Source organism: Triturus cristatus, chromosome 4_1 (assembly GCF_964204655.1).
Source record: "Triturus cristatus chromosome 4_1, aTriCri1.1, whole genome shotgun sequence".
Taxonomy (NCBI): domain Eukaryota; kingdom Metazoa; phylum Chordata; class Amphibia; order Caudata; family Salamandridae; genus Triturus; species Triturus cristatus.
This window is the reverse complement of record NC_140585.1, coordinates 1,285,285,957-1,285,298,860: the sequence shown is the minus strand read 5'-3', so window position 1 is coordinate 1,285,298,860 and position 12,904 is coordinate 1,285,285,957. Positions and strand designations below refer to the sequence as shown.

The 12,904-nt window shown below is 49.1% G+C and overlaps 1 protein-coding gene across 3 annotated transcripts in view; it reads right to left on the bottom strand.

The window, feature by feature from the left end:
- GLRX2 (glutaredoxin 2) overlaps positions 1 to 12,904 on the bottom strand; it is a 95,857-nt gene that overhangs the window by 29,825 nt on the left and 53,128 nt on the right. The gene's annotated exons all lie outside the window — the stretch shown is intronic.

The window sequence follows — 12,904 nt, the reverse complement described above, 5'->3', positions numbered from 1 at the left end:
TACGGGCCGTACACGCGTGAGTAGGTGCCTATCACTATAGTTGTGTTACTGTAGGTCCGAGTGATACGGCACGTACTCACGCGTGTACGGGCCGTACACGCACGAGTAGGTGCCTATCACTATAGTTGGGGGTACCGTAGTGATATGGCACGTACTCACGCGTGTACGGGCCGTACACGCGTGAGTACGTGCCTATCACTATAGTTGGGGGTACCGTAGGGCCTAGTGATACGGCACGTACTCACGCGTGTACAGGCCGTACACGCGTGAGTACGTGCCTATCACTATAGTTGTGTTACTGTAGGTCCGAGTGATACGGCACGTACTCACGCGTGTACGGGCCGTACACGCGTGAGTAGGTGCCTATCACTATAGTTGTGTTACTGTAGGTCCGAGTGATACGGCACGTACTCACGCATGTACGGCAGGTACTCACGCGTGAGTACGGGCCCTACACACGCCCTCAGAGCGTGTGTACTGCCTTTCACAGCTTACTCTGGTGATAGGAGGCGCACACGAAAGGAATGGAGGTGTCAGACTCGCACAAGGCTGTACATCAAGTCATTGTCAGTGCAGTCCTTCATGTGCAGGGCCTAGGTGTGTCAGGCAGTGATGTGGCACATGTCTCCTCATGTTGTGGCACAATAGATGTGTGATGAGCTGTTTACACATGTCATGTGTGATGGGGCACTACGTGGCACAATTCCCCTTCACACTTCGCACATGTGTGCATGTACGACACATGTGTCAAGCACTGCATCACTGGTATGGCACAGTCAGCAACACCCGCAACTGTCCCCTGATGCCAGGTACAAGGATAATTACACCTGACATGTGACTCCCAGCGTGCCACGAAGTGACTATGTCATGTGTGTGTCATGTGTTCCCATGAGCTTTCCGTTGGTGTTCCGTCAACTCCATCTGCTGTTGCAGCATCCAACATGTGTCTGTGTGCAGATGTGCATGACACACATATACGCACACCATGCCACATGTGGACTCACACGTTACATGTGTCATGATGGTTCGAAGATGACTTCCTGACATGAGGCAATATCTGCATTCTCTCAATGTCTGTGTCATCAGTTTTTGACATGTACCCCTTCATGGAAATGTGTGTTATCTGTCCTTTTCCAGATGACATGTGACCTGTGCGTCTAGACTCCCGCCAGCTGTCTGTATGAGATGACATCCTTCAAATGCTGATATGTGGATGTCTGTCACTCATGTAATGTGTCTGGCTTGTCACTTACACTGGCCCACAGCTATTTTAATGGCATGTCACGTCAACATTGCCATGCAACTATTGTGGCTGGCTCTTCGCAGGAGCATCACCTGGCTGGCCTACGTGTCCTGGATGTATTGCACAGCACAGACTCTGTATTAAGCAGATGTGTATTAGCTGTTGAACATGTGCTCACCTCAGTGACATTGGTGTGGTAATGTACTCACTCTTCGTTATTCCTTCCAAATCTCTGCAGGGCACCGCCTCTCCCCAGACGAATGCCAGACCTGGATGCCATGCGTGAACATGACTGCATACGCAGATAGCGCTTCTCGCAAGAGTTGATAGAGGACTTGACCTGCCGGCTTGCACCACACCTCCAACCACAACACAGGTATCCTACAGCTCTGACCCCCAAGATGAAGGTGATGGCAGCCCTACATTTTTTTGCCACCGGCACGTTTCAATTGACCATAGCTGATGTCAGTGGCATGTCCCAGACAATGTTCAGCCGTGTCCTGCATGATGTTATAGAAGCCATGTTGGTGCACCTGGATGAATTCATCCGTTTTCCCACTCGTGAGCAGTTGACAGGTGTCAAGGGTGAGTTCTATGCCCTGGGAGGGATGCCTCATGTAATTGGGGCCATTGATGGGACACATGTGGCTTTGGTACCATCACAGGCACAGGAGGTAGCCTATAGAAACAGAAAACATTACCACTCCATTAATGCCCTTGTGGTGTGTCATGCTAGCATGCTGATTTCCCATATCTGTTCCCGTTTTCCAGGGTCCGCACACGATGCATACATCATGAGGCGTAGCAGGGTGCCAGAAATGATGCTGCAGCTGCACGCGGAACGAGCATGTCTTGTTGGTGGGTATACTCTGTTAGTCCTGTGTTCAGCGCTATCTTTGTATCTTACGGCATTTCCTGACCCACTTCTTCACATGATGTTTCCATGTAGGGGACTCTGGCTATCCCAACATGCCATGGCTGATGACGCCTCTCCGCAACCCCAGAACAGCCGCAGAACACCGGTACAACGACACCCATGGGCAGACGAGGCGCGTGATTGAGAGGACGTTTAGACTCTTGAAGAGCAGATTCCGGAGCCTCCACAAGACCGGCGGCGCCCTCCCATATGCCCCGGTGAAGGTCTGCAAAATCTTCATTGTGTGCTGCATGCTGCACAACATGGCAGTGGAGAAGGCCGTGCCACTCATCCTTGATCCGGATGAGCAGGATCATCCACCCGTGGAGGATGAAGGGCTCGGGCACGGGGCAAATGAGGATGAGGACATCCGGAGTCAGCTTATCCGCAACTTCTTCTCATGATGGTGAGTCCCTGTGTCTGAGTGTGTACGCTTTGAGCCTTGTGTGGCATGTGTTGCAATGTGTGTGTCGAGCTGACTGTGTGCTAAGTGACTTGGAGGTGTGTTCTGATGTGTCATTCAAGTGATGATGTCATTCCACACATATTAGCTGGGACACTAAATTTATTAAGGGCATGGTGACAACATCATTCCTGTAGAGTACATGTACATGTCTGAGTATTACTAGCTCTTCGCTGACTTGTTGTGCGTCTGGCCTCCCCAGGTTCTTGCGGCTGTCGTCTGCTCATGTCATCATTGCCCTCCTGCTATTCCTCATGAGTATTGCAATGTGTGCTGGATCAGAGTTACATACACAGACATGGTGAAAAGTCATTTGGGGTAAGCAGTGCAGCAAGGCATTTTGTGGGTGGTATGTGTTTGTGATATGTGGGGACTGCTCCTGTGCATGTTGTGTTACCATGCATACATGTCGACTCACCATGGGCCACATGACGTGTTGCATGGCTCCCATGAATTGATAGTCACCCTTCGTGACAGTCATCTGTAATGGTTTGTGGATTCTGATGAAGGCATCAATGTGTGTATAACGTCCCTCAGGAACATACGGGATGCTAATGGTGGACATAGTGTGGGACATCCCCATATGTGGCTCAATGGGGAATTGTAGACTCTCCGTGTGCAGCAAGGGGTGTTAGGCTCAACCCCTTCACTTGTGTGCCAGCTCAGTAGGATTTACCACATCTGTGTGTTGAAGGGGGTGTCCAGTGTAGGTCACACATGGTCAGCCAAATGATCTGTGAGTCTGTTCCAATTGATGCCTTTCCCCTAGTGTGAGGCTGAGTAATAAAGGTGCCTCATCTCTGTCAATGCAGGTCTCTTGCCACTTTGCATGCGGCATATCTGGCATAGTTGTGGAAGATTATGCATAGGAGTCCATGTGTAGTTTAGCAGCATGCATGCAGTTGCTCATGGATTAGGCTCCCTATTGGGCATGAAGTACATGGTCGTGTATGTTTTTTGGCATGTTGGTCCACACAATGGGCCATCAACAGCTGCTGAGGGTGTGTCTCCGGGGCGCAGGTCGGCCTTCAGTTTCCTGATCCGGTGACATGCTTCTTTCGTGATTGTGCATGCATTGTCTCTGGGTGTGCCATGTGACACTGGACACTCCTTACTTTACACACGCGCCTGTTGCAGTTGTCCTTTGACATCTTAGTCTATGTGTGCAAATTCTGTCATTTTGCAAGGAGATGCCGCCTGCTGCTGTGGCCCCTGCAGCAAGGGCCCACAGAGTATCCAGATTTGGCAACACACACGCCTCCAAGATGCTCCTCACTTCCTCCCTCCACCCATTCATTTGGCTGTCCTCAGCTTGTCTATGCCACTGTTGCCGCCACGCGGTGCCAAAGGCTGGACCATCAGCACATGCAAGGTGCACATTGCACCACCATCCTGTCCTTGCATAACCCACATCACACTACAGTCTGATGTATCAGCCACACTCAGAGCTATGTCCATCCGCACATCTAATGCCTGCTGTCAGACATACCCTGGGCACACACACAACACCTTTGCACACACACGACACCTTTGCAGGCTGAGTGTGCAACTCCAACTGCCTACACTGCGCTGCCCCGCCTTCCAGGCCCTGTCAAAACCAGCCAGGTCACGTCCCTAATACTCCCCACCGGCTCTGTAGCCCAGCAAGGGCATGGGAGTGGGACTCAAGGCTTCAGCATGTAGTATGGTGTCATCGTCTGGGACATGGCACAGGTATCATCTCTCAGCATGTCAATCTACAGAGTGTCCAGGACCCCCCTCTCCCCCATCACATGCGCACAGCACCTCATCATCAGCTCGTATGCCATTGACAGCCAGGTGCTCCTCACCCTCAACAAAGACACAGACATTGGCAGTTCCATCATTCAAGTATTCATGAGATCCATTGATGAATGGCTGAACACGAGCCACCTGAGGCTGGACTTGTACAGGACTGAGGTGATCATCTGAGGATTGTCCCCTTCCAGCTGGGTCAAGTGCCTGTGTCCCACCCGCAAGAGCCCTGCACAAGCACCCAGTGGCCACACACACAAGATGGTGTGCATCATGTTTGGCTCGCTCACATATGCCATGCTAGTCCACACCATCTGTACCTCATGCTGCAACGCCCTCTGCATTATGCACATGATCCACAGATAGATCCACTCCAAGAAAAGACAGACCATCCCCCAGGTCCATGACAACATCCGTGTCAAATACTGCCCTGCCCTCTACGGAGCAAGTACATCCAAACTCCCAGGAAACTGGTCCACTTCCAGGGTGCATCTACACACCTCAGATTCAACACTCTGCGCCCTAGCCACCTCACCGTCCACCATAGATAGCTGCAATGGATCACTGTCTGCTGCAGGATGACCTCCACACTCCCCACCCACACTCAGGAGGCAGTCCACAACCCCGACCCCAACCAACCTTGTACGTCTGTCATCCTAGATCCCGTTGGGCCATCTCCGTGCATCCAACCTTGCCCTGGCCACCGTTCTTCACATCCACCGTGCTCCAGCATACAGGACATTGTTCTCCCACCTGGCCACACATACCTGGGACTCCCTCACCAGGAACCTCCACATGAGCCATGACCTTTACGCCTTGATGATAATCTCCCAAATAGGTCTCTCCGCACAGTTTAGCAAGCACCCTCTCAGCAGCCAGAGGCCATCACAGGTGAGTGTTGTGCTCCATGCCTACATTGAATGATACCTTGTGACCCATGTGTGTCCTGTACCAGACTCTGATCCCAGGGTATGGATGGCTGGAGTTAGTTCAACACTCAGGCATAGTTTGACATTTCCACACACATATGTCGTTGAATAATGCAAAATGACAGGAACGTCTCATGTCCAAAGTGATATATTTATTTGCGGTGGGGTAAGTGGTTTGGTAGATGCAATTAGGTGCTCTACCGGGGGAATAGAATCCAAAGTTCACAGGGGGAGATGGTATCCTTGGCATTGGAAGTCATCAGAGTCCAGGGCACAGTGTTGGTCATCATTGGCCAGACTGTGACCAGCAAGTCCATGTGGCAGAGAATGTCATTGGATGAGGTGCTGCTGTTGCGCCAGAGGGCCAGGTGCCAGGCCAGGTGACCTGGGAGATGTGGATGGTCCACTGACTCTCATGGTCTTTTCCGTGGACGACCCACCTTCCTCCGGGGACCCTCAGATGCAGGCCTGGACGATGCTGGGGACGCTCCGTCAGACGAATCCTCCTCCTCCTCCTCCCTCCCTGTGTCTGGTGCTGGTCTACGCCTGGTGGCACAGGGAGGGTTGCCCATGCTTTGGGCGATCTGACGGAGTGATTGGCTCATGTCCCTGTGCACCGCCAGGAGCTCAGCCAGTCTTGCCTCCATCCGTCCTTGGTGTTCTTATTGACTGGCATGATGCTCGACCTGCAGGTTCTTAATCTCATCGAGGGTCCCCTGCATCTCGGAGAGTCTGGACACGACCTGGTTGATGCCTCTGGTGTCACGCCGGTACGAATCCAGGATGTTGCGTATGTGTGACATACCGGTGTCCTGAGCTGGCTGGTCAGGTTCGCCCCTCCGCCTGCCTTCACTCCCACCACCCCTGCCCACTTGAGCCTGGCCTGCCCTTGTGGGTACATCGGGTCTACGGGACCCCTGAGGGATGGCATTTGCAGGGTTGCTTGCCTACCCCTGGGTGCCCGGAGTACCTTGTCCCTCCTGGTCAGATTGGCTCTGTTGTTCAGTGCGAGCAGGGCTCCTGGGTGTGTCCTGGGATGTGGCAGGAATGGGGGTGATGGTTGGCACAGATGTACCTGACGCAGGTGCTGCAGGGGCTTGGGCACCAGAGGGTCCAGGTTGGTCGGGGTTATCCACGGAGTGGTGAGAGTCGTCGCTGCCGGTGGGATCATCTTCACGCGGAGCCTGGGACTGTGATTCTTCCCCCCCAGTGTTGGGGGGAGATCGTCGAAGTTTCCCTGTGTGTGAGAGAGAGACAATGTTAATGGTGTTTCATGCGACATCTATGTTTCATACATATTCAAGTTGACACAGTTCCTCCAAGTAGTTGGATGTGCCTAGCATTCCTCTCAATGTCCACTTGGGGATGGGGATGTTGCGGGGGAAAGATTGGGATGTTCTCCTGAGTGTTTGACCTGTAGATTGTTGGCTATGATGCTTATTTGGCTCTGGATTGGTCTTGTTGTGTCACATGTCCATTGTGAGAGTGTGTAAATCCGTTGCCTGCCCCGGGGGTGTGTGCTTGTGTTAGGGGGGGGGGGGGGTTGTGACCGGGCCTGCTGTTGTGTGTAGTGTGAGCTGTCATTGGGTCTTCCAGGTGATGTGTCTGTCCCCTCATGGTGCATGCTGGCATGACAGTGAGTGTGAGTTCCTGTGCTAGATATCTGTGCTTGTGAAGTTTTGTTGTTTGAGTGTACAGTGGTTCCAGGAGGGCCTTGTGCTGCATACAGCAGGGCCAAGTGTCAGCTACCTTGTCAGTACTTTGCCAGTCCCTGTGCATTGTGCATGGGTATGTACCTATGCCATATGGGCTGAGGGCATTGGTGTCTGCGTCTCATTTTCCCAATGTGTTGTGTGGGGCCCACCCTCCTAGCCTCCTGGACATCCAGTCTTGTGTTTGTGGTTGTTGTAGCCTTGGACATGGCCTTGCCTTGATTTGTGAAGGGTGCATGGAGACGTTAGTGGCATGAGCGTGGTTTTTGAGTGTGGTTGTGTGCGGTGAGTGCTTGGGGGAAGTTGCGTGCATTTGTTGAATACTTTTTTTTTGTTTGTTGCGTGCATTTGGTGTATATGTGGTGTGGACCCCATTGCCCCCATGTTACGTAAGTTGTTTGTGTACTTACCAGGCTCTGCGACTCCTTCGACTCCGTGTACTCCCACCGGCGGTAGCAGGGCCATCACCTTCTCCTCCCAGGGATGGTAGTGTACGGGTCTGCGGGGCGGCCCACCTCCAGTGATGTTACTCTGGGCATACTCTTCGTTCATTTTCCTCTTGACCGCCCTGCGCAGATCGTACCACCTGGCTTGGCATTCATGCCTGGTCCTTCGGATGGGCGCAACAGCATTCACCTTATCGACAATCCTCTGCCACATGGCAGATTTTTCAGCTATGCTGGTCTGTCTGACCAATGTTCCAAACAGCTGTGGCTCGACTCTGATGACTTTGTTGACAAGGAGGTCCAGCTCCGCTATTGTGAACTTTGGATTCTTGTCTGTGGGCATGGTGTGGGGTGTGGGTGTGGATGGTTGTGGGTGTGAATGTGACGGTGTGTGTGTGAATGTGAAGAGGGGGATGTTTGTGGAGGAGGTTGTGTGAAGGTGTGTGAGTGAAAGTGTAGTGAAGGTATGAATAATGTGGAGTTGTTTCTCAGTGGGGTCTGGCAGCAGTGGGTCTGTTGCAAAGGCTCATGGGTTGTGTGTGTGGGCCCTTTTTATTTGTCCATTTTTGGGTGTGGCTGTGTATGAATTTTGGTGGGTGTGTTATAAGAGGTGGTTGTGATTTGGGGCCTCTATTTGCCTGTTTGGATGTGCCAGGTCAGTCATTGAGATGTATTTTGTCATGTAGACGTGTTTTGTGGTGTTGTGCGAGTCGAATTGACCCTCCTTGTGCTGTTTTACAGTGTCCTGGTTCTGCAAGAGTCTTTTTCGCGTAGGCACGATCCGTACATACGCAATGCTGGGTGAGGGTGCTGGGGTACGGTGTTGGAGTGCGGCACGTACATGCGGTGGGGGTACGGTGCGTACACGTGCGGCCCTGGGGTACGGCGCGTACATGCGGAGGTACGGCGCGTACATGGGTGGGGGTAAGGCGCGTACATGCGGTGGGTGTACGGTGCATACGCGTGCGGGCCTGGGGTACGGCGCGTACATGCGGAGGTACGGCGCGTACATGGGGGGTAAGGCACGTACATGCGGTGGGGGTACGGTGCGTACACGTGCGGCCCTTGGGTACGGCACGTACATGCAGCGGTACGGCGCGTACATGCGGGGGTGATGCGCGTACATGGGGGAAGGCACGTACATGGGGGTACAGCGCATACAGGTGCGGGGCTGGGGTACAGTGCGGACAGGGGGGGTAAGGCGCGTACATGGGGGTACGGCGCGTACATGGGGGGGTATGGCGCGTACAGTTGCGGGGCTGGGGTACAGTGCGGACAGGGTGGTGTACGGTGCTGACATATTTGGGGGTGGGGGGCTGTACGGCTCGTACACGGGCATAAGTTTACCCGTGTACATGTGTGCTACTGCGTTGGCTCCGTACGGGCCATTTTACGTGCAATTGTGTATTCGGACGGACGGTCGGGATCGTACTTGCGCGCTCGGACTTGTGTTTTACGATTTGCACGTAAAAATGTCCGGCTCACTCTCGTAGACTTTTCCCGACGCTATTCGTAGTTATTTTTCACGGACTAATCGTACTTGGAAGTTTGTACGGTACTTGTATGACTCGTACGTAAAAAAATACGGATACGGGTCGTACGCAAATTATTTTTAACGGATCGGAATCGGCACCCTAATGTCCCATTTTGATGTTCAATTTTTGCAGAATGCGGTTTGGACTGGTGTGTGCAGTGGCATCATTCCAGGATGTAATGCATAATTTGTTAAAGGGGATTCCTAGTGTACATTTCTTTCAAGATAACATTTTGGTGGTGTGATATTGGAGGCAACTCATAAGAGTGCTAGAGATGTGGAGAAAGAAAGGGTTGACAGAAGCGGATGTTTGGCAAGACAGAGATTGCATAGTTGTGAAATGAGCTAAATGGTACTTAAGTAAAAACCAAATGCTCAATCTATTGTTGATGTTCAAAACGTAAGGACCAATATTATGAGTTGTCATATTTAGTAATAGTGAAGCTTTTTCGAACTTTATCAGGAATGTGGCATCAAGAGCATTGCATTTGAAACTGCTGATTGAAAAAAGGGGCGGGGTGATTTTGGAATGTTTGATGAGGAAACTGACAGGAGTAACTACAGATGGTAGTAATCATGATGTAGGAGCTGTTATTAAAAGACACTGACAAAAAAATGATTGACAACTTCCTCTGCACCAAGGTTGCTCAGAATGGTACTGATGAGCTATAGTGTAACTGAAAGAAGCACTGCAGGTGTAATAAGCAGTGCACAAATGTTGGACTGTTCTTTGAGGGCAGTAGTTTTGAGGTTCATACAGATAACAAACCACTGGAAGCCAGGATTAAAGGTTTGATAATGTTTCCTCAAGTATATGCAGGTCACATCTTCAAGTATATCAGGTCACAGCTCTGCTAATTGGCTCTCTGATAATGCCAGGGCCCATGTTATATTGGGGTTTGGATTCTAGCAAAGCTCTAATTTTTTTCACCTTTCTGTAAATCTACTTTAAATTTTGTTTTAGGGCTGGATGCCCCGTGAGTTTTTGCACACCCACAAATTTACATATTTAAAGGTACTCGCATTACCACCAATTTACTCGTGGTAAGGGCAGGAATAAAACATTTTCCAATATGGAAGCAAAAAGGTGTAGGAGTTTACCTGCAGAAAAAGTAAAAACCATTTGAAGAAGTGAATCATGAATTGCTTAGCAGATTTTCCTATAAGCATATTTACCCATGTATATTTGCTTATGCAAAAATGCAGTTTACAAAAAGTTTGTTAGGAGTATGTTTTCTAGGATTAATTTTGTAACCTCTTCTGAATTCCTAAAAATTGAGTATCTGCTCAATGCACAATCATAGACCTGCAGGTGTACTTTTATGAATTTCATTAAGACTGTGCATCCTCACATTTTTCATGTTGCCTTTAATGGTTTTACACTGATTCTCAAATAGTATTTCTTTGGTTTCACCTAGGATGCGCATGCCCTGTCTCTTCGAGACATGCTGTATCTACTTTGTGGGCTTACAGACCGCCCACCGCTTTCTATTAGTTACTTTGCATGCCCTTCTAAAAGGCTTGCTTCCATCTGGTTAATATGTGTTCTTTTTCCCTGCTTTTGTTATCTTGCTTCCCCCCATGGAGCACAACGCTATTACTAGTAGGCTTTCACTTTCTGCCATTACTGTTAGTTTTGGTGCACTACTTTTTTCATTGGTCTCTGCCTGTAACATAAGCACACGTAATTGGAGTCACAAACTTCCTGTTTATCGTCACATTTGCTGGGACACATGTTGCTCTGAGCTCCGTTCCTTTTTAACGTCACTTTTGACGCAAGCACTCGGGTTTTGAGCTCTCCATTCATTTTTATCATCACATTCGCTGTGACAAATGTCGCTCCGGTCTTCGTTCCTGTTTATTATCACATTTACCAATTTTTTTTTACATTTTGGGGCCGATTCCGATCCGGGTCGGAAGGGCACCGAATGCGATCTGGCCAGAAAAACTATGAGCCGTACGCGTGTTTTCCGCCCGACTCGTACAGCTGTACGAGCGAGCCAGTACGATGCGAGCTACATGAAATTTACCACCGAGTCGTTTCCGGGTCCGAACCGCTCCGTACGTCTCGGTCGTAAGCTAACTGTATGTAATGAATGTACCATTTATGTGGATAAATAGCCTGATAATGACCGTCGCCCATCACCATCTCAATCTTATTTAGCATATTATAACATAATATAGTGATGTGTAGACCTGCCTAGTAAGAATAAGCTACGAAGTAGTGCTTGATTATGTCTCTTTCAGATTCTGACTTTATCTTGCTTAACGGCAGTGCTTGCTATTGGCTTTGGCCTGATCTTATGTCATCTTGCATACTAATTTTACTCTTTTGCGTGAATAGAGGCTTATGCTTGAGTGACTCCATTTTCTGAGCTGTCGCCATTTTCTGAGCTTCACTAGGTGAGAAGGGCATGTTTTCCTTTTCACTTGTTTTTTAAACTTTACTGACCAGAAAGAACTGAATCTTGTCAGAGGAATGTGCTCGCTCTGCTCTGAAGCCATAACAGACGCCTGGCCAGCTGAAGCTGTGGCCTCGGTGCGGAGTGGTACGGACTCTGATGGGAATAGGGAGCGAGGCTCACCAGGAGCTTCGTCTTACGTCTCCACTTGTCTGGGTTCTGTTCGGTGGAAGTTCATCACAGGGCAGACGTGCAGCTGTGGAGGTGAGGCGTATAGTGTCACTACTGTCTCCTGTGTCTCGGCTGAAGAACCGGACTCCCCTTTGACGAAGTTTACAGTTTATTTATTTGTTTGATTAATTAAAATCTTCCAAGAAATGATTAAAATATCCTCAAATATAAAATAATTTTTGGCGAAGTGGAAACGGGATGGACAGACAGTTGGTGAAGTGTTCCACTAATTTCTAGTTTTCTTACTGTTCTTGCTTACTATAACTTTATTTTCAGGTTCCATACATTTATATACATATATATATTTCTACATATATGTTTGCCTTGATTGTGTTTCATTTCGACATAGACTTCAATGAGACCTATGGAAAGACTTCCAATGTCCAGCCGGAAAAAGGAACATTTATTTCTTACAATTCAAAAGGAATAACAAGGAATGAAAGACCAGGAAGAAAATAAATTAAGGGCACAATCCTGTACCGAGCTTTAACAAAAGAAAAATGAAAAAGAGAACAGAAATGACAGGCAAAAACATGGGGAGCAAGTAGTGGCTTACAATACAGTGAAAACTTAAGTAAGCTCTAACCAACAGTGGCCACAATAAAATTTTCACAATGGATAAATTGCGGTACTGTTTGGAAATTCGACGTTTCGATCCCTAGCTCCAATGCAATAGGATCATCCTCAGGACTACACAATAAACTATTGCCTGAATATATGACGCCTTGTGATTTGGCTCATAGTGTGCCAGAATCCGGGTAGATGGCCATTAGAATGCCGTTCAAATATCTTGAATGCGGAATTTGGACCGTTGTATAGGTGATAAGGAACAGTTCCTGATGTCCACTAAAGGGGGGCGTCTGCAGACGTAACAAGGATTGTGTAACAGCAAACGATGGCTGTTGGAATATATAGAGCTCAAAGGAGTCTCTAGGGACCGGGGTGAATAGTGAGAGCCCATTCATTAAATCAATAGGGAATTGTGGTATCCTTTCTATTAGTCTAATACGTTAGGAGTGTAAAGGGTTTGCTAAGAGTTGTTGATTATCTGCTCACAACAAAAACATTTGTGACCATGTAACTGAGCTTTGGCAAAGCCAGTTATACTTGACTCCATCAAATCTTTTCATGTGGATCTCCTAAACGTCCTCACATCACATCTCTATTAATAACGTGATTGCATTTCGATGGTGAAGAATAAGAGTTGTACTTAATTCATATAGCCTCACATCATAACTGTATTGTTGTTGTTATA